Source organism: Panulirus ornatus, chromosome 9 (genome assembly GCF_036320965.1).
Source record: "Panulirus ornatus isolate Po-2019 chromosome 9, ASM3632096v1, whole genome shotgun sequence".
NCBI lineage: Eukaryota > Metazoa > Arthropoda > Malacostraca > Decapoda > Palinuridae > Panulirus > Panulirus ornatus.
Window position 1 is genome coordinate 56,957,813 of NC_092232.1, and position 21,644 is coordinate 56,979,456.

General features: G+C 41.8%; 1 non-coding gene across 1 annotated transcript; it reads right to left on the bottom strand.

Moving 5' to 3' along the window:
• Window positions 1-526: 526 nt before the first annotated feature.
• TRNAQ-UUG (transfer RNA glutamine (anticodon UUG)) lies at window positions 527-598 on the bottom strand. The gene has a single exon. It is a non-coding gene; the product is annotated as a tRNA-Gln (tRNA).
• Window positions 599-21,644: the final 21,046 nt, after the last annotated feature.

The following is a 21,644-nucleotide window of genomic DNA, read 5'->3' on the forward strand; positions in this document are numbered from 1 at the left end:
AAACTACAGGAATATATTGGTCTAATGTCCCCTGCTCGTCCAACAGCAGATATTGTATGGTCTGAGACATTATTTCTGGTGGAGGTGGATTCTCTCCGGCATTGCGTAAATCACTTCCACAAACTTGCGCCATTTTGCACAAATACAGATCCGATATGATGCATTTCCCAGCTCTCTTACGTTATGGACCCTAGCCATCCTAGCCTAGCCTAGCCTAAATTAAAAGGTGTGGAATAATGTGCAACATTTCTCCTTCATTACAAGTGATAATAAACCTAGGCTATACAGAAACCAGGAACGTCCATATTTGTCTAACTTCTCACATGTCTGTGTCATCTGTCTGCAAACATGTCGACCACTACCACGAGGGCAATTGCGGCTTTTGATTTTGAATATCACACGTTTCCTCTCTGCCGTGAGATCTTCATACTTAAATAAAATGGTGGGCCGTAAGAAATATATGTCCATCGAAGGTCAACTATATGGCTCAGTTCCATCATCAGTTTCTAAGAAAACTGAAAAGATGAGGTCCCACCGAGATTCGAACTCGGATTGCTGGATCCAAAGTCCAGAGTGCTAACCCTTACACCATGGGACCTGATAAGAAAAGATGTGATTTCATCTAAATGTTTTACATATACTCAACCAGAGGCCATTCCTCCCTCCCTGCCTGCAGGGTTCAAGGTTTTCTAGAAGGTTTTCGAAGATTCTGGTAAGATCATTACCTTTGAGAGGTCGTCGTTAGATGACAGTCAGGTTCACTCTATGGTTGGTGTTTGTAGTTGGTTGTCCGAGGATGTTGTTATACTTGATCAATTTTGTAATTGTTGACTTTCAGGTAGGAAGTACTCATTTACGATGCATCCTTGTACTCACAACAACCTTATGAGTCACTTCAAGATTTATCTTCACTACAACTTTATCTTCACTACACTATTAAGGTTGAAGTCAATGGTCACATTCACTACAATCTCAACACGACTGGTCTTATACCTAACCCATATTATCACTACATCCATGTACATGTATTTCTTGCAGAATAAAACAGATATCACTGATTTCTGTGAAAGTTGATATATACAGCATTACGTATCTATCAATCTATCTAATATCTGTTTTTTACCTATCTATCTATCTATCTATCTATCTATCTACCTTTCTAAATCAGAAAGTCAACAATAATATCATTTATACGTATAACTACGTCCTGTCAATGGCAGTTCCTACCCAGAATCTTCGAGAACCTTCTAGAAAACCTTGAACCCTGCAGGCAGGGAGGGAGGAATGGCCTCTGGTTGATTATATGTAAAACATTTAGATGAAATCACATCTTTTCTTATCAGGTCCCATGGTGTAAGGGTTAGCACTCTGGACTTTGGATCCAGCAATCCGAGTTCGAATCTCGGTGGGACCTCATCTTTTCAGTTTTCTTCGATACTGATGATGGCCGCATTATTCTGTAAGTTATATATACATTCATATATATACATAAATATGTATATATAAACATATATATGGAATAATATGGTTTTATCAATAGCCGGAGACCATTCCTCCCTCCTTGCCTGCAGAGTTCATAGTTTTCTGGAAGGTTCTAGAAGATTCTGGTGAGATAATTGCCATTGAGAGGACGTTGTTATACTTCATATATCAATGATTCTATCATTGTTGACTTTCAGATAAAGATAGATATATAGATAGATAGATAGTTAGATTGATAGACTGATAGAGCGATATTAAGATAGGTATATTGATAGATAAGTTTCATCAATACTGTATCTTACGCTATCTCCTGTTGCTGGACATATGTTCAACCAGCATTGGGAAAACCTCCAGTAGACCTTAATGTAAAGCAAGATAATAACAAAACCTGCAATAAAAGAATACGATCAACTCCCCAGTGCAGAAATATTGTGACCAGAAAGTCTTCTAGCAAGATGTCAGACGCCTCCACGGGAATCACAAACATAACATCAAATATCTGAAAGTCAACAATAACAAAACTAAAGATGATAATGAAACTATAACAACAAAAATGATAAACATATGGAAAATAGTGTTGTAGATTATGCCTCTAGAAAACAAACTTTAACGAAAACTGTAAAAAGAAATACCCATCTGGCTGATACGACACAGTAAAAGGACCATCCCAAAACCAACTCTAAACTGAACCTGACTGTCCCCTAACAACGTCCTCTCAATGGTATTTATCTTACCAGAATCTCGTAGAACTTTCCAGAGAATCAAGAACTCTGCAGGCAAGGAGGGAGGAATGGCCTCTGGCTGCTGATGATAACCACATTATTCTATATATATACTTTTACCTACAACCGAAGGTTGACCGGCCAGCCCAAGTGGCTACAGAGGTTGTATCCATGAAAGAAACGGACTCACCAGCAGACGAATTCGGTTGGCAGGTTGTATCGAAGAAGAGGAAAAAGAAGGTTGCCCAACCAGCCCAACCAGAAGGGTGTAGCAAAGAAACGAAAGAAGGCTGCCCAACCAACCTGGGTGGTAGTAAGGATGGCTGCTCTACAACCCCAGGTCGTTAGGCAGACTGTAGCCATGGAAGAAAGGAAGGCTGCTCGTCCACCAGCCCAGGTACCGAGTGAGCGTGTAGCTATGCTGGCTGACCCACCAGCCCGGGTAGATAGCTACGCCCAGATGGCTATGTCGGGTACAGCAAAGAAGCAAACCCCACAACTACTCCACGAGGTTTGCAAGCCTGCACCCAAAAAGATGAAGACGAAGGTTGCCACACTACCCAATGCACCACCACATGTCTAGAAAGGGAAAAGGTGGACAAAATGGCTGGAGGTCCCACTCCAACAACAAAATCACCTTAGAAGCCAAGTTCCATCCATTATTGAATATATATATATATATATATATATATATATATATATATATATATATATATATATATATATATATATATATATATATATATATATATATATATATATATATATATATATATATATATACACAAACTACATTGCAACTTACATATGAATAGAATCATCAAGCTTCACTATATTAACTTTACTATATTTGAATATAAACAAGGTCTAACCGAGGTTACTTGGTTGAGCAAGACGTGAGAATATCATCAATTGGCCCTCCAGCCCTGGGTTGAAATTGTCGTTCTGACGTATTTCGAGTTCAGTGCTGATACAGAACCACTGATTAGAGGACTATCTTGTTAGTCTGTGTTACTTCGCCTGACCCAGTCCACGTCTTCAATGGCTTTCTGTTACTACAAACGGGATTACAAAGGAAAGGCTTCCTTTGTTAGTTTCATGAATACCTTCGTTCAAATGAAGGGAAAGACTATTACTATGAAGCGGTACCTTATCAGCAGGAAAGAGCTGCAGCAACGTTATGAAAGTTACTGCAAGATACATAACGAGCCCGTGGCTTCCAACGTAAACATCGGCCGCCATTTGGGTTCACTCGGCATCATGTGTGACACCAAGATTGGACCCGTTGGGAAACAGGAACGATACTATTCTGGTATCATGTGGCTCGATGGCGCAGGATCACCAACTGAAATGCAAAGAAAATGGAGAAAGCCGCCCAAACGTATCATGAAGGCCGTGCAAGAGAAGATCGAGAGGAATCGGTTGAGAGACGATATCGCTCACAGTATATTGAAATTTATACCCAAGACTTCCCCTGATCTCCAGACTCAGCCAGTCACAGAGACCACCAGCCCCGCTCCCCAGACACAGCCAGTCACAGACACCACCAGCCCCGCTCCCCAGACACAGACAGTCACAGAGGCCACCAGTCCCGCTCTCCAGACACAGCCAGTCACAGAGACCACCAGCCCCGCTCCCCAGACACAGCCAGTCACAGAGACCACCAGCCCCGTCCCCCACATAGAGCCACAAGATCCTGATATTAAGGAAGCAAATGAATTTCTTGATGATTTTTTGCTTTCACTGGAGAAGAACTGATGAGTTCCTTATAGACAAGACAAAATGTTAAAAAAGGAATCTATATAAGTTCACTTATGGAGTGAGATCTTTGACGGAGCTGTGCTGCCTATAGCACAGCCTACCAAAGGGTGATCTTTGCTGTCGTGCAGTAACCTCATGAGGGCGGAGTCCGGCCACACTTTACCGAGGAAAAGATCTCTGCACTAATATTGAGTTTCTCCGTTGGCGTCAGGGTAAACACCCATCCCCCCCGAAGCTTGGTTACCTTTCCGTGGTGGGGGGGACTTCATGGATTGGGCAGTAGCAACCATCGTTGGTTGCTTCTGTTCAATCCATGAACGAAAAACCAAGCATCTTGAGCGTAATTGTCGTATAAATTCACCTGGTGTCAAAACTGACGCGAAAGCGGTTGTCTCAATTTTGTCAGAAATGTTTGTGCGTTTCGGCCTGATGGCGGGAGTCGGTTTGGCGCTGTGGTCATGAGGGAATACGAGGAAGATTGGCAACCGTCCCAGAAGTAGCTACAGTGAGGCCCAGCAGCTGTCCCTAATACTGTGGAAGGCACTCATGTAAGGTGTGCAGTGAGGAGCAGCAGTAACAAGGGAAACGGACAACCAAAACAGCAATCTTGATCATCAGGAGGCTATCCAATGCTCAGAGTAGATAAGGACGATTATTGTATGGCTTCGCTCAGAGGATGAAAATCTTAGCCGTGAATATCAACAAGGAAAATAACTAGTAGTTAGTGGTAGTGAAGTGGAATTACCGCATTTCTGTGATCTTAATAGTAAAACGAAACTTTTCGTTTTCTCCATCAATCTAGAGGTGTTGTACACCACCATCCTTAAGGTTGTAAGGTAATGGTAACTTCAAGGTTATGACCTCAGCAAATTTGTGATGGAAAGTGCAGGAAATGTGGTAATGTATATAATATAAATTATGTAGTTGTATAATAAATGTGTATTAAAATTTTGTCTTCTCTGTTCCCGTTCATTAATTCAAATACAGGTAAGTTTTCTCTCTAACGAGGTGGGATAAGCTACGTGCACTCGGCTTGTAAATGTGGTGACTTTCCCTTCATTACCCCAATGGTGTGCTGAGCTGGAGATGTAGAATTCCGTAGACGAAACTAAGATAGGAAATCAATCTAAATGAAAAACTGAACGTATGCATCTTTAGACGGACATAAAACAAACGGACGGAGGGGCACACTGGAGCAAATGAAGTTCAATATCACCACTTAAAGTAGGCCTTTCAACTAGTTGTGGCTTTAAAGCAAACTTTTTCTAGCCAAGGTTTAGTTAGCACCTAAACTAATCCCCGCGACCTTACCTTAAGAAATATTTTCAGAAGGTACTGTCTGAACATATTTCTAAGGTAAGGTCATTTAGGTTTGGTTTAGATGCTACTCTAACCTAGGCTAAGAAAAAGTTTCCTTTGCCTCAGAGCCCCAACTACGTAGACGGGCTACTGTTGATAATAAACAGTAACAGAAAGGTGATAAAACTGAGATGAAATGAATGAAAATATAGAATGGGTCAGTTGAAAGTTGAAGTATTTGCTAGATACAATTTTTGACAGATCCAAATGCATCCTAAAGTCAGCCACTTAAATCACAATGCTGAACATTGTTTTAATTGTTGGAACTAGTTACAGGAAGTAAAAATATCAAGCTTAAAGGGATGCCATTACAATAACTTTATATACCTGTATAGGATCTCTTAAACTTCTTTTCCCTAAATGTGAATGGATTTAAGTCGTTTAATCTGCTCTCTGAATTTGTTTCACAGTCCAGTAATCATCTTTGGAGATTACCTCAGTAATTTCTCCATTCAATGTCTTCCTTTTCAAATTAGTTGACGACCACAGCAGTACAATATCCAAGCTGGGATGGCTATGTTTTGGGAAGGCGAGAGGTCAGGTTATGCAAGAATGTTAGAAATGGCTTCCATCAGTTTCTATCCTATCTACTCTAAAAATTTTGGGTTATTTGAACTTAGAGATTTATGAGTAGATAATGCAATATAGTTATCTTGGCAAGATATCCAACATGAGATTATAGTCATAATAACAATATAGTCACAAGGCCAATATATAGTCACCGGAATATTATATTTATCATGATAATGTATCACTTATGACAAAATATGCATGATTAAAAAATGACAATATAGCACCTACAAAAAATATCACATTGCTAATATAGCCAAGGTGGCGATATATACACGATAGTCCTGTAACGAAAATAAGAAGATAGCCAAAATGACAATATGTTCATAATGACAATACTACCACTATGTATATATATTCTCCATGACACTATAGCTACACGGACAGTAAAGCTATCTTCACAAAAGCGTAAAATTGAAAATACAGCAAACGACAATATAGCCACCATGACAATACAGCCACCTTGACAATAAAGTCACGTTATAAATCAATCGCCAGCACATTAGAAACGCGTTGAGAGTAATTTACAGACTTTATAGATATCATGAAAATATTGCCCCCATGTCAATATATTTGCTATGACAATTTAGCCATTATGATAATACAGTCACGTCGACAATGTATTCACTATGACAATAAAGCTACCATGATCATATAACTGATATGACAATATAGTCAAAGGAAAAATATAGAAACATTCAACTTATATTCACAAAGGCAATATAACCACCTGACAATATAGATAGTGTAAATAAATAGTCGTTTTCGGATCATAGGAAACATATAGACTCCAGGACAATATAGTCTGTGAGAAAATAGTGACTCAGACAGGATTTATCACTATAATACAGTCATAACATTATAGCTGTCATGTGATTGTAGTCAACATGACAAAATTATCACAATGAAATAAAACGGCATTACAATATAGTTACCATAATTATACACCAATCATGATTATATAATCAGCAGGTTGACATAAACAATATCACTGTACATCTTGGGAGGAATTTAAAACGTTGTTTACATCAGGTTGTGAGGAATCATTCTCAGATAGTTTACTACACGTCCTTTTACGTGCTCTTAACACAACATACTTGGATGATACGTCAGTCCCTGATCACTGGAGTACCTTACATGGAAGAATGAGATTAGTTAGGCAGGATTATGAATCCTTACCCTGGATATCGGCCATGATGAATCCTGAAACTCATGTACAAACACTCATGCGTTTATTACACATAACCTTCATTCTCAATGACCTGACCTCCAGACGTAAGACGACGGTTACTTAATGAGAACATCGACCCATCATTGTGGGTCAGTAACAAAAGTGTTGAATTACACTCGAAAGAAATGTGGATATTCCAACACCAAGACACTAGGGAGAGTGTCGGCTTCCCAAAGTGTGACGTAACATTCTAGTGGTCAACACAATCATTCTTCTCATGGTCAAATACAGCGATTCAGTGATGACAAACACTCACATAAAGTGACGTGCTTCCGGTGTGGCCAACCAGGACATAAAGCGAATGTGTGTCCTTACACATGGGACTCATTCTCACGTGAGCCTCGACCAGAACAACAAACGCAGTCAACGACCCATGTCATCACAGCCTCGGTCGTCACAATTCTGCCGACCTAGTCATGATTTCCTCCAGTCAGACATCAGGCTGACCTTCACCCGCTCGCGCCCAACACCACCAAGCAGGTGTTCATATCATAGCAACGCTAGACACACTTCAGCGGAATGTCGAGCATTAGCTAGACAGACGTCACCTAACACAGGTTCATCATGTCATTATCAACAATGACAATCTCTCTCTCATGACAAGACTCCATCACATAAGGAACTCTTAAGACATTTTCGTTCTTCGCCATTTTCTCACATTACAAATTTCGATTTAGTGGGTTCTTTCCAGGATAAGCCAATCACAATCTTTCTAGACAGCGGCGCGGAAGCAGATGTCATTCATTATGATTTTATTCAACCATTAATGGAGCGCACTCAACTTGTTCAATGCTCGGTCTTTTACCCATCCCTTCAAAGTATCTCAAATGAAAATCTCGACGTAAGGGGCACTATTAAAATGAACATTCACTTAGGCGACCCGGTCATGACCGTCACCCCTTACATTGTTCGTGGTGTAACTTTTCCTGCTAACTTGTTACTAGGACGCCACTCTATGTGTGGCACAACATAAGATCTGTCCTATTTATCATGTGGTTTGTGTTGATAATACGTTCCTGCCATTGTCAGAGAAGAATTCTCACTCAGTCAGCGTCATTAATACATCTGCTCCCACGTCCTGCTTCACGGTAGACAATACGCATCCTTTTTACTTTTCTACTCATCATTGTCCTGGTAAACTGAGAACCAACATGACTCTGCATAGTAACACATTAACGAAGGTTCCTCTCTCACTTTCTCGAACATGGATGAATGATCATGGACTTAGACATAGTCAGGGTGATCTCGCACTAAGAGTAGTTGCTGAACCTTCATCACTAACTGTCACACGACTATCCATGATGGACGCCTCTATTCATGAGACCCCAGATGGAGAGGTCACCATATACATTGCCAATACGGGACCCCACTCCTGTCCGTCTCCGTAGAGGGGCCAATCTCGAGCAATTCTCCGTTTTGAAGTCCAGAATTCAAGACGAGGAGTTGCATGAGTTTAATATCCGTCTAGTCTCACATTCCATTAACCCACCACCACCTACTCCTCCTACCCCTGACTCAGTAGTGCACGGCTCGAGCCAGCTCCCCACCATCACCCCTGACATGATATCCAAGGTAGGATTAACCAAACATGTTGACCAGTTAACAGACTTACTTAACCAGTCTAGGTCTACTATTGCCTTATCAGGAGAGCCACTCGGTAGAACTCATTTGGATGTTCACATTATTAACTTAGAGAAAAACACACAAGTCCCATTGACGTCCCAGCCTATCGCTTGCCACACACACGCGCACAGAGACATAGCAAACAAACTTGTTCAGGACATGTTGAAAGATGAGGTTATAGAGGAATCACGATCACCATGGAATTTACCACTTCTGATCGTTCCGAAAAAGGACGGAACTTTTAGACCAGTCATAGATTTTAGAAAACTTAGCAGCAACAACAACAACAACAACAACAACAACAACAACAACAACAACATCAACAACAACAACAACAAGGTCACTTTGAAAGATGGTTTCCCATTACCAGTGGTATCAGAGCTTCTTCATAGCCTCGGTAACAATAAGGTATTTTCAACTTTGGATTTATTGAGCGGATTTTGGCAGATTCCCTTGTCAGAGGAAAGCCGCCCCCTGACTGTGTTCAGTACGCCAGATGGTCATTGGCAGTTCATATGCATCATGGCCTTCGGTCTTCATTCCTCACCGGTGATCACCTTCTCAAGGTTAATGACTAACATTTGTCATCACATGTTGGGCCAAGATGTATTGGTTTATCTTGATGATATAATTGTCATGTCTCCAGATATTGCTTCTCATCTCAAAAGTCTTGAGAGAGTATTCCTACGACTTAAGGATGAGAACCTAAAAGTCAAGTTATCCAAATGTTCCTTTCTACAGACAAGAATTAATTACGTAGGTCACACCGTTGATGAAAACGGTATTCAACCTAATGCAGATAAAGTCAAAACAGTTGTAGAATGGCCAGTCCCTTCCACAACAGACAAGGTCAAATCCTTCCTTGGGTTAGAAGAATATTATCGAAGATTTATCGCTAATTTCGCGAAGATCGCAAACCCCCTTACTTCACTTCCGAAACAGGGAGTTACATTCTACAGCGCAAGACAGTGCGTTTAACTTACTCAAGCAACACTTGATCGAGGCGCCTATCCTTCGATTTCCCAACTTTGAGAAACCCTTCGTTTTACACACAACAGATGCTTGTAAACAGGGTGTTGTAGATGTACTTATGCAAGAATCAAATAAGGGTAGACTTTTTCCCATAGCCTATGTGAGCCGTTCATGTTCGAAGACGGAATCGAAATACTCAATAACAGAATTAGAAGGCCTTACAGTTGTTTGGGCACTCAAACATTTTATGGAATACATATATGGTTACCCTATTACAGTTTATACAGATCACAGAGCACTGTTAGGTATTTTTCAAAGACAAGATCCTACAGAAAAGTTTCAGAAATGGTTTCTAATTATACAAGTACTTGACCCAGATTTTCGTTTTGTTTCTGGCTCATCCAATGTAGTTGCAGACGCGCTCTCCCGCAGAGTGGGTGAAGCCACTGTAGGTGATAGCCTCGTAGATTTTGATGTAGAAAGGTTGAGACAGCATCAACGGGATGACCCAGTCTGGGGTCCTGTCATAGAATTCCTAGAGGGTATAAGATCTTCCTTGGATGCTAACACAGCTGTCCCAGTCAGAGAATTGTATTTAGCACAGTGAGGGAGTCTTGTGCAGGGACGCGAAATTAGGAGTGCCCGCCCGTGTTGTTAAACAAACAATAATTCAAACAGCATTAGTACGGGATTTCTTGAAGTTAGCACATGATTCACCACAGGCCTCACACCCAGGCGCTGTAAGCAAACTCGTTTGAGGTATTCTGGCCAAGAATGCAGAAAAACGTTACAGATCATATTTTGAGGTGCCAAACCTGTAAGACACACAAGGGAAGTCCCACTACCCCGCAGACTGTGTTGAAATATCCTTTACCTTCATACCCATGGGAAAGAGTTCATAAGGACATATTAGGAGGTTTTCCTAGGTCCATGGCAGGGTACAGATACATCTTAGTAATTACTGATGCCTTCACGAGATATTGTGAATTAGTCCCAGTTCAAAATAAAGACGCAGCCACGGTCGCTAAGGCGTTCAAAAAATATATCTTAGACAGACATAATGCGCCGAAGATTTTAGTCACAGATAATGGTGGGGAATTTGATAGCTCATTATTAGAAGAACTCTGTAAATTGTATAACATAAGTAAATGTAATATAATGGCACATCACGTAGCCTCGAATGGCTTGGCAGAAAGGTTGAACCGTAAGATCCTCCAGTGTCTTCGCACCAACATTGATTTTGATCATGATGAATGGGATGAATACCTGTCTGATGTCCAATGTTCATTAAACTCTGCATATCATAAGTCAATTGGAGACACACCCTTCTACGCCTTACACGGTTTTGATAAAGTGTTGCCGTATGACATAATAGCGTCCCCTCGTTCATGTCCAGCGGTCCAGAAATTAATTGTAGCGGAAAAATATCGCACGACTCAGTTGATTCATCAAAGGATCAAGGAAAATCTAGGTGAAGCCACTACAACCTTCACAAACCAGGCTAATAAATCCACGAAACCATCAAAGGTACGTGGCTCCCGGACTCTTGGTAATGGTGCAGGAATTTAACTCTACAAGTGAGGATCGTAAACTTGACCCAAAATGTTCTGGTCCCTATAGAGTCTTAGCTCATTTAAAGGACATAAGTTTAGGGTTCGACATCTAAATACAAGTGACATTCGTGAAGAACATGAGGACCACTTGAAAGTTGTACATTATTGTGAACATGATCATCATCATCATCCCGGTCCCACACCAGACAACACTCCTCAACCTCCAAACAATGTAAGCCAACCACCTTCTACCACTGTTCAGTCTGTCCCCACACCATCACCCTCACATCACCACCACCCTCACATCACCATCACCCTCACATCACCACCACACACACATCACCACCACCCTCACATCACCACCACCCTCACATCACCACCACCCTCACATCACCACCACCCTCACATCACCACCACCCTCACATCACCACCACCCTCACATCACCATCACCCTCACATCACCACCACCCTCACATCACCATCACCCTCACATCACCACCACCCTCACATCACCATCACCCTCACATCACCACCACCCTCACATCACCACCACCCTCACATCACCACCACCCTCACATCACCATCACCCTCACAACACCACCACCCTCACATCACCATCACCCTCACATCACCACCACCCTCACATCACCACCACCCTCACATCAACACCACCCTCACATCACCACCACCCTCACATCACCATCACCCTCACATCACCACCACCCTCACATCACCATCACCCTCACATCACCACCACCCTCACATCACCATCACCCTCACATCACCACCACCCTCACATCACCACTACCCTCACATCACCACCACCCTCACATCACCACTACCCTCACATCACCACCACCCTCACATCACCACCACCCTCACATCAACACCACCCTCACATCACCACCACCCTCACATCACCACTACCCTCACATCACCACCACCCTCACATCACCACTACCCTCACATCACCATCACCCTCACATCAACACCAACCTCACATCACCACTACCCTCACATCACCACCACCCTCACATCACCACCACCCTCACATCAACCCCACCCTCACATCACCACCACCCTCACATCACCACCACCCTCACATCACCACCACCCTCACATCAACCCCACCCTCACATCACCACCACCCTCACATCACCACCACCCTCACATCACCACAACCCTCACATCACCACCACCCTCACATCACCATCACCCTCACATCAACACCAACCTCACATCACCACCACCCTCACATCAACCCCACCCTCACATCACCACCACCCTCACATCAACCCCACCCTCACATCACCACCACCCTCACATCACCACCACCCTCACAACACCACCACACACACATCAATTTTCATTAAGACCTCACCTTTAAGAAGTTGCTAAGTTTATCATTTTCCAGGTTCTTCCTTCTCATGTCCTTATGGTGTCTTCCTGTATATGACACCATGGCAGTACCACGCGCCCTTCTCACGACTCCCCGCGGGGTCCACCTTGTGAGGGACTCAGTTAAGTTGGGCCTGGAGGGTCTACCCTACACTTACGATCATTTACTGAAACTACTGGAGGCCGTACTTGGCTTACGGTCTAACTTACTCAAGTATTACACCAGTGTAACGATCAGAAACTCTAGTGTTGCTCCTCCTCCAACTTTGTTACAACAGTGGACCTAGAAAGTGAATAGTACCTGTGTGATTCTGTATGACATAATACAAGACACTGAATCTTCAGTAAATACTAACGCCAGGATCAACACGAAAAAGTAAAGAGAAGCAAAAGAACTTTGCTTAATTTTGTAGGTTCCCTCCAATCATACTAGTTTGGTGATGATGATGAGGAAGGATGATAGAAAAGTCCCTTCCAAGGAAGAGCGGGAAAAGAGAGGGGGGGAAGAGCAAGATTTGTTACAGGAAGTGAATTTTAGAGGGAGGAAAAGAGCCAGGGTTTAACCCAGCTTGCACAGGAATAATAGGATAAGTAGGGCAGAGACGATGAGTGGAGGGCGAGTTTGTTGTTTTTTGTTTTTTTTTATTGATAATCGTATCGTAGATTTATTTTTCATTTATTTATTCATTTATTATCTATCTATTTATTTATTCATTTATCTATTTATTTATTTATTTCTCATTTCAATAAGGATATAGGAGGAGATGGATCGTATCTCTGGCCGATGGACACTGATTTTACCAAGGCGTTCCCTACACGGACTTAGCAGCAAGATCTATAGTGGGTTTTAGTTTTTAATACATGGTCACTGGATGTTGTTCAGGTTGGATATTGAACATGTTATCTGGGTGATCTATTGCCAAGAGATTGTTGAAGTAATCAATCCAGTGAGTATGATGTATTTGAAATCGCTCTTCTTATCTTTCAAACAATTTCCTCCAGTAGATGTTTAAAGGAGGGATTCGTGCTCTCTCGTGAAGTTCTGTGTTCCTGATGAACTCGTGCCATTTAATGTTAAAAGCCCAACGTAGAGCTTTGTTCTGAATTACGTATTTGGAGTGCACGGATGTTGGATTTGGCTCCGAGTTCAAGAGCTGAAGGGGCATAAGTGATAGGTGGTCGTATTAATGCTTTGTAGAGGTGCAATTTGGCTTTGAATTGCGCCTCTCTAAATCTATACAATTTCTCGAGCCCTGCTCTCGCAATAACCGCTATACACTGAATATATCGGTTCATTCTCAGGTGTACATCATAATTTAGGCCTAGGACAGTGTTGGTATTTGAGATGGGTATGGGTAAATGTCGGTGTATACGGGAGTGTAGGTAAACATTGCTTATGTTGTATCTCTGACGTACTTTAAAATAAGATATGTTGGATTTGGCAGGATTTGATTTAATCCTCCATTCTAACTCCCAAAGAGAAACGTGGTCAATTCCCTGTTGTGTTTTGCTGATTAAGTGTGTGAGGGTTACGGCTCTGATTAATTGAGTAACGTCATCTGCATATTGGAGAGTGATGGAGTCCAGGTGTATAAGATTGGGAAGATCATTTGTGTAGAGTGTGTAGAGACTGGTGGCCAGCACGGAGCCTTGAGTTACATCGGCATTGAGGAAGTAGTTTGTATAAATGTTTCTGTATTTGACTCGTGTTTTTCTATTCCTAAGATAGTTAGAAAGAAGTTTAATGGTGAGTCGTGGGAGTTGGAATTGGGTGCTTAGTTTATACCTCAATCCATCGTGCCGGCACACACGGTGTCAAAGGCTTTTTCAACATCTTTTGTGATTAGTGCGGTCATTTTGTGTGTCCGCGTGTTGTTTCTTATGTAGTTCGTAATGATGTTGAGTTCATCTTGTGTGGAGCGATGTTGGTGAAAGCCAAACTGTTTGTGTGAGAGTAGGTTGTTGTTTGTAAGGTGTTGTCTAAGTCTGTTGCTTAAGATTCTTTCAAATGTCTTCCCACTGGACTCAAGTAGGCTGATGGGTCTGTAGTTCATTGGGTCTCTGTTCGATTTGTTGGGTTTAGGTATCATTGTGGTTGTTGCCGTTTTGAAGGCCGCGGGGAAATAGCCAGAGGCTAGTGCCGCGTTGAAGAGGAAGGTGATGGCTCTAATAGTGTTGTTAGAGAGATGTGTAAGTAGTTGGTAACCAATGCCTGAATTACTTTGGGTGATTTGAGGAGGAGGAATTTGACCTCGTTCGATCTTATTGGAGTTGTGAGAAAGTGGCCGTGTGAAAGCGATTGGAGGTGTATGATCTGTTCTGGGTAGAAGTGACTGGGTCTGTTTTGTATGTGTTGTGTGACAATTTGTGTGTTTTCGTACGCCAGAGGGTGAGGGGGTGAGGGTGAAAGATACCTTCCCAGTGTTTTTGAAAAATGTTGGCAATGTCTTGTGGGTTATGGTATAGAGTGTTGTCATTTAGTCCATTAAAGTCTGTTTTCGGTATACCTTTGAGTTTTCGGATTCTGTTCTAAAACTCTTGAGGAGATTTGATTCAGTGTTGTTCTGTTGTGGTGATAAGAGATTTCCAGTGCCCATTGTGGTCTACTAGAAGGCTGTTGAGTGTGTGGTTTCGTAGGGATGTGAGGTCCCACTGTACTAGGCCCAAACGACGTCTGTTTTACTCAAAGCGTCGACGGTAGCACGAGAGAAGTCTTGTTGTTTTGGGAGAAGGGAAGGAGTATCTTGAATTAAATGAAGATTTGGGAATAGATATGTTAGCTGCCTGTATGATTGTTCCATGTATATGTTTTATATCTGTGTTTATTAGTGTTATTGGGTGATTTTCGTAGTTTGTGGTGTAAGTGCAGTTGGAGAGAGTGTTTTGAAGCTCTCCCAGTCTGCTCTTTTGTAGTGGTAGTGTGAGGGTGATGGGACGAGGATAGGGTTAGACGAGAGATGAAGAAATACAGGGATGTGGTCGGAACCACACAGTGGTCATGGAGATAAGAAATTGGGAAGAAAATTACTGGCTCTGTTGGAGAAGACAAGGTCAGGTCTGCTTTTTCCTCCTTGGCCAGTGAAGACAGTGTGGAAGTAAGGTCCTAGGAAGTTAAGACGTTTGTAAGAGTATAAAGCGAATAAGTCATCACCGTGGGAATTGTTTCTGTTGTGGTGGAAGGTTCTGTGTTGGGCGTTGAGGTCATCTAGAAGGTAGACTGAGATATGTGTGTAATTGAATACTGTGTAGAGATCATGGAGTGGAATGGTAGTGTTGGGTCGAGAGTATGTAGTGCAGAAGATAATGAAGCCGTATATTGTGTTTATCTTAACTGCTAGAAAGTGTTCGTATTGCCATGAGATGGCGAGGTATTCGTGTTCGATGGTGTTGCGTATGAGAATGGCGACTCCCTCGTGTCTACTGTCTGGAGACTGTCGTGATGTATACCCGTAATGTCTAATTTTGTATCCGTTGGTGATACATGTGATGTTAACTATCACAACATCGGGTCTCTTCTCTACGAGGAGAGTGGCAATCAGATGACGGCCATTGTGATAGCTGCGCACGTTAAACTGTAAGATTTTTAGCATTTTACGACTTATGGAAGTTTATTGGCCTTCTGTGTCTGTTGTTGATGAAGGCCGTTGACGCGCCGTTTGAGTGTTTCACGTGTATCATGTTTCCAGTCTTGGGTTGGGATATATCTGGTGAGGGGTCAGGAGAGGGGAGAGGGGAGGGGAGAGGGTCATTGTCGACAATTTGAAGGTTGAGGTTGACCGTAGGTGGGTTGTCTGGTGTGTCAGCAAGGTCAGGTGCGGGCTTGGAGCTGCAACCTCCAGATTCCTATATTAAGTGATAATTTTTTTTTCACTGTGGATATCTATTTTTATGATATTGTCTTCTACTTATTATATTAGATAATCATCATGATATAGATGTTAAGCCCAAAGCAATAATACTGTGTACGCACAGCTAAAAAGCTGAAACAATATCAATTTGAATACTAACGTAATATATTGTCGGCAACAATAGCATCAACCAATGACGTGTCCCTGTCACCTAGCCAGCCTGGGGGAAGTGGAGTCGGCCGGTTATGTTAGCAGTGTTGCCAACATGACTGCGGTATAGCTAAAGGTAATGATGGACTTTACGTTTGTCTTGCACAACAACACAGAACCAGGCGGGTAGCAGAGTAAGTGTTTACCTTTCAAAGGTTTCTGGGAATCGAGACTAAATACTGGAGAGTGAGTTTGTATCCCTCGTAGATAAGTATTAAAGGATCCGTGACGCTGTCTTCAGGTATTGTATATAAATAGCGACAGAGACTTATGGTGTATGATTAGAATAACCATACAGGACGACTAGGAACATTAGTTTATTGCAGTAACATGACAGATTAACCTTAATTACATTTAATGTGACCTTCATCCCCCATCCACGGCCATCAACAACTTGGTGAATCCTTGTGGCAACACAATGGACGAAGTTTGTGCATAAAGAGAAGAATGACACAACAATACCAGGCATTAGAAGCCTGCCATATGTAGGATAACCAGACTTACATTCTCTCGAAGGCCACACAATGAGGGCTCATGTGATACAGGTTTAGAAAAGCAGGTTTGTTGATTGATACAGACAAGACCTTAGATTTTAGCCTGAAAATAATGAACCTTTATTAGCATGAATTTTCATATGACAAGTAACAAACAGAGAAAGAAAGATCAATATCTGGCCATAGATGTTTCTCAAGATATCTTGCTATATATAAAGACTGTAAAGATCAATATCTGACCATAGATATGTCTCAAGATATCTTGCTATATATAAAGACTGTAAAGATCAATATCTGGCCATAGATATGTCTCAAGATATCTTGCTATATATAAAGACTGTAAAGATCAATATCTGGCCATAGATATGTCTCAAGATATCTTGCTATATATAAAGACTGTAAAGATCAATATCTGACCATAGATATGTCTCAAGATATCTTGCTATATATAAAGACTGTAAAGATCAATATATGACCATAGATATGTCTCAAGATATCTTGCTATATATAAAGACTGTAAAGAGAATCAGAGATAAAACAGAAGTAATGAAAAGTAGATTACTTGTGTTGATGGTAAGGACAAGTAGGGACTTCATGACAACATGATGAAGGTACTGTAACAACCAATGATTTCTGATATTTCTATGAACAAATAAAACTAATATGTCTTAGTTAACTGGGTTGGCTGTTGGTAATGATTTATAAATCTAGCAAAATTATGTCAGAGTTAACCAAACCTCTGCTGGACCATTGTGGTACGTAGGAAGCAATTTCTTTCCTTCACGCCAGGTACTCAGTATAATTCATCATTAGTTTTAATCTTTGCACAAATATTTACAATCAATTCTGATTATTTCATTTTGCGTACGTCATGAAAAATTCATGTTTCCACCACATGGCCGATTGTTCAGATGTGACTGTTGCTCTGCTGTTATAAGAACTGCCTCACATATGTGAGAGTGGATGATACCTGGACGTCACAGAGAATTTGAGGATAATACACACGACTTTTCTTCCAGCATCTTCATCTGAAGTTTGACACTGAAGCCAAGTACTTTGTGACGGATCATCTTTTATTTGTTTATCTTCTTCTTTCCTTCTCTTTCCCTTTCCACCTTCCTTTGTGTCTTTTCTGACCCCTGATACGTTTTCATTAATCACAGATTTCCTCTCTCTCTCTCTCTCTCTCCCCCCCCTCTCTCTCTCTCTCTCTCTCTCTCTCTCTCTCTCTCTCTCTCTCTCTCTCTCTCTCTCTCTCTCTCTCTCTCTCTCTCTCTCTCTCTCTCTCTCTCTCTCTCCACTTCTCACATAACATGACAAGACGTAACTCACGCATTAGTTCTTCATAACTCTGGATTTTCCAGCAGTGATCGCTAGCTACGTGTTATCTCTGCTGCATTCTGGTCAAATCTTGCCAACACTCGTCAGCCTCAAGACAAAACACAATTAAACCTTTATTAATCATCGTTAAAGGAAGTGAAAACTCGACCTACACCTAGGAAAATCACTGACTAATATTCATTTTATCAAGCCTCAGTTGCCATATCCAGATGTGTCGGCTGCTGCATCAGTTGCCATATCCAGATGTGTCGGCTGCTGCATCAGTTGCCATATCCAGGTGTGTCAGCTGCTGCCTCAGTTGCCATATCCAGGTGTGTCAGCTGCTGCCTCAGTTGCCATATCCAGGTGTGTCAACTGCTGCCTTAGTCGCCATACCCAGGTGTGTTAGCTGCTGCCTCAGTTGCCATATCCAGGTGTGTCAACTGCTGCCTCAGTTGCCATACCCAGGTGTGTCAGCTGCTGCCTCAGTTGCCATATCCAGGTGTGTCAGCTGCTGCCTCAGTTGCCATATCCAGGTGTGTCAGCTGCTGCCTCAGTTACCATATCCAGGTGTGTCAGCTGTTCTCAGCAGATGAGGTCACGCCGAAGACTGAGCCAAGACAATTTAGGAATGTTGTGTTTACTACAAAGCAACATGAAGCACTGCTGTAGAACTCAAGCTAGCAATTTTATTCATCATCAATATTTGCCTTACTGATGAATGTAATTGTACATTTTTTACAAAACCTTTATGGATATTTGATTACATTTTCACGCCACATGTTTAAGTGTTACGTAATAGGTGATTGTCATTAATCCTACAATTGAATAATAACTGTTTATGACGTAACAGAAATATAAGGTAATAAACATACAAATCTAACATACACTCTATATTTTTGGATGAGTGTGTTACTGTCATTTCCAATTTGATATGCAATCATTTCGTCCGTTATATACAACCTGGGGTTATGTTCTCCAGCAGTCATGCACGGACGGTGGTGTGATGTGTGGCTTCACGTGTCTGGCTCCTGCACACACAACATGACCACTCCTTCTGCATGTCTTCTGCTGGTATTTGTATATCTAGTAAGACAGTCTTAATGGGGCTGGACTTAGGCGTAATAATCATAGCTAGGCTCCCGTTACTATATGTATTCCTTTTATAATAAACAAAATAAGAAATATAGGAGAATGTTCGTGACCGGTGTTGGGAGGAGACCATATACTGTTCACCAGCCTTACGTATACAAGAGGTGTGAGGGACGGGTCGTCAACACAGCTGAGGATGATACAAACAGTGGCAGTTTGTTGTCTGAAACGTTTCAAGTGAGCAGTTGCAAGGTGTGGCAATGGTGGTCAGGAAGGCTGTTCCTTGTAGCTCGCTAGTTAGCCCAGAGTTGAACGAGGCGGAGCTCAGTAGTGTACCTTTGTCTTGTGTAATGACTGGATCATCTCTGCCACGTGAAGCAATCTACTAATCAACAGTTATGGAGTCAGGATTCATATATGACAACAAATATTTAGATAGATTGTTGTTGTTAGATTGGGTAGGTGTCCGCCTGACATGGGCCCTTGTCTTACGACAGCCCGTTCTTAGAAGTCTGTTTACTGTACAGTTCTGTTATTGTTAGAGTCACCAGCAGGTCTCCTCGTAGCAGTTATCTACTGTCGTTGTCACACTAGTGAGGTCTTCACCTACCTGTTGTTTGTTGTCGTTGTTAGATTTTCTAGGTTTACGTCCTACATCTAGAGTGTGGACGGCCCCTTCTCTGATCTAGTTTAACAGGTCATTTCTTGTTTACAGATTCGTCAGGTCCTTGCCTGGTTCGGGCCCTTATCATACGGGCTCTGTAATACGTATGTTTTATTATCTCTGAATTAACAGCTATCGACAAGTAAAGTTCGTTAACCAGAATGTGTACCGTACGGAAAAACAAACAAATAACAAAATTTGCAAAATGATAACAGTCGATATTAGCCATCAGCAGGTAAGGTCATCAAGCCGCACCATACATACGTCAGACAGTAACATCAGTTGTATAACAGGATGTATATATGTTGTTGGATTTAAGGGCTATCACCTAAAGGTCATGAAGCCAGAATGTGAACCATAAGTTCAACATAAAATGATGGTCCAGGTCCAGCAGGTAGCTGCATATAAAGCTATGAATGTCTGTCTTGATTACTGACGACGTAGAGGGAAGGGTTTGGGTAGGAAAGGAATTCGGGAGGAGTATTTTGAGGGGTTCTTGGGAGTGTGATGAGTAGGGACACAAAAATAGTCCTTCTCAGGAGGAGGGTAACAGGTCCTGAGGCTCAGCCCAGGTGATGGTGTGAGCAGTACACACATCACCAGCACACCTTTGATGGCGCTCCTACACCTTCGTGGCAGCTGCACTCCACACACGAGCAGGGGATGATGGCACATATCTATGAAGCGAAAAGGTTTTCGATGAGACTGTGCTATTTCTTCCCTTCCCTGGTCGATGATACAGCCTTTCCCCAAGGTTACTTGTCATTCCTGGTTTAACAACTTATGGGTTGAGTCCGGTAACACCTTTTGAATAATAGTATGGAACAGAGTGTAGTGACCAAGATGAACAGCGTGTTCTGCACTTCAACTGGTTGATTATATGATAAGAATTAAGAGAATTACACACCATAAATGTCAATTGCAAGGATCAAGCCAGAGATGAAGCATAGATAACTAGAAGGGTTAAGGAAACAAAAATTGTAAAATACCTTTACCTGGGATCAGTAGCACCTGTGGCAATGGACACACCTTCGTAATGCTTGATCACTTACAAGCGACAAACTATGATACGTAAACCTTAGGTACTGTTCGTCAGGAGAACAATTTACAAATATTCATAAAAGACATATATATGTTAGATATATCTTTATCCGAGACGTGTAACACTTGTGTGGATAGACACAGCTTTGTAATGCATGATCCATTACACGAAATGAACTTCACTAACGAAGAGTTATACAACGCGTCGTTGAAGAACATTAATCAAATACCTATACAGAATTTTTATGTTACGTAAAAGATATTTCTTGATAGTAGTAAACACAAGAAATGGTGACGAAAGAAA